Raw genomic sequence first — 1,808 nt, 5'->3', positions numbered from 1 at the left:
CCTCGACCTGCACACTTGAGGCAGTGCCATGGTCCAGGTCACTCCTAGGCAAGCACTCTGGCCAGCAAGGCTGGGAGCCCTGGGCCACAGCTCACTCATAGCCTCCCCATTCCCCTGGCCTCATGCTGTGCCTCAGTTTCCCCATCTGTAATTTAGGAATTGGTCCTTTTTTTGAAAAACACCCCTGACTAGAGAGCTCCCAGCAGGGAAGCCCCAGCACACAAGGGGAGCAGGGCAGCCCTCGGCAGCTCTGGCATCTGCAGCAGCCCTCGCTGTGCAGCACAGGAGCCCTTCGAGCACGCAGCTGGTGCTCCCCAAGCATCACCTTTTGATGGGTTATCACCAAGATGCTCCGAGCCCTCCCACTGCCCACCTTCCATGGCACGCCAGGGCTGAGAGCACCCAGGGTGAGCATCCACGGGGGCTCAGCACCTTCATTGCTTTGCAGACTCCGGCTAAGCCAGGGCTAAAACCGCCGCCTGTCCTGACAGTCAGACACGTTCGCTCCCACACCCACGCACACGTACCGCGGTCACGGATGTGGGACCACAGCTCTTTATGGCTCCCAGCAGGGGATAAAACCCGGGAGGGTTTCCATTAACTTCCCGGCAAATCCGCACCAAATGTTCCTGCCATGCCAAGCGCCGGCAGTGCAACCTGCCACAGCCGCCGTGGGCTGTGCCGCCTCCACGGGGTTTCTCCATCACTCTTCCCTCCAGCTCCGCGCCAGAGCCACCAGCGTTCCAAATGCCCAGAACTGTGACCTCCTCCATCACTCCTGATGCGCTCTTCCCTCGCAGGAGGTGTAGGAGGGGAAGTGAGAGGATTGCCAGGGCAGAATCGGGCTGCTGGATTTCAGCAGCGCTGGGTCTGAGCTAACACACCTGGATTTGGACAGTTTGCAAAGAGCTTTGAAATGGAAAAGCACTCCTTGGAAGCCAGACATTATTGTAAATTTTAGGTTAAAATAGCAAAGAGCCTGAGTAATGAGTCTGGCAGTGCAGGAAACCCTTTTTTTTTCCAGCTGAATCTAAAACCTGAGTTGAATCCACCCAAAAAGGGCAGTGAAAGAAATGGTTTTGCAGCTCCCCCAAAGCCAACCTGTTTTGTGGAGGTGTCCTTAGGGAAGGGCTCCATTCCCAGCTGCTGAAGGGCAAATTTCAGAGCAAAGCAGCTCAGAGGGATCCCCCTGCTGTAATATCGGTCTCTGAAAAGGGCCCCAGAGAACAGGCTGACCCTCCGTGCAGTGACGTCCCTGTCCCGTGGCTTGTCACTCACTCGCCCGTCATTGTGCTCGAGCTGGAGAGGGGTTTTCCTGGAGCCGAGCAGAGCCCGAGAGCAGCAGGACCCTGCTCTGCTGACAAGAACATGCTCGAGGGATGCTTCCCAAAACAACAGCTCCCTCCACGAGTGGTCAAGGGGGCGAGTGTGGATTTGTTAAGCGCTGTCTAGAAACAGCCCCTTACCATCGGGCTGCGTGTTCTCTCGCATCACAGGACCTGGAACAGCCCTTTCGGCTGAGGTGGCTGCGCAGGGATCCCTGCAGCACACCCTGCACCAGCCCCGGCCTCGGGGCTGCCAGCAGCAATCGGGGTGACCCGAGAAGAGCCTTTCCCACGTCCCCTGTCCCAGGGCTGCCCCTGCATCACCTGTGAGCTGTGCAGGGTCGGAAGATCCCACTCGACACTCCGAGAGCTGCAAGGGCATCCCTAGCCAAAGGAAGCAAAGGCACAGGGGGATCGCACGCTGTGCCCAGGCGGCTCCCCTGGCTGTGGCTGCGGACATGCTGGAGGTGCAGGTACCAGGCA

This window comes from Buceros rhinoceros, unplaced genomic scaffold, assembly GCF_000710305.1.
Source record: "Buceros rhinoceros silvestris isolate BGI_N320 unplaced genomic scaffold, ASM71030v1 scaffold34436, whole genome shotgun sequence".
NCBI classification, from domain to species: Eukaryota; Metazoa; Chordata; class Aves; order Bucerotiformes; family Bucerotidae; genus Buceros; species Buceros rhinoceros.
This window is presented reverse-complemented; position numbering follows the sequence as displayed.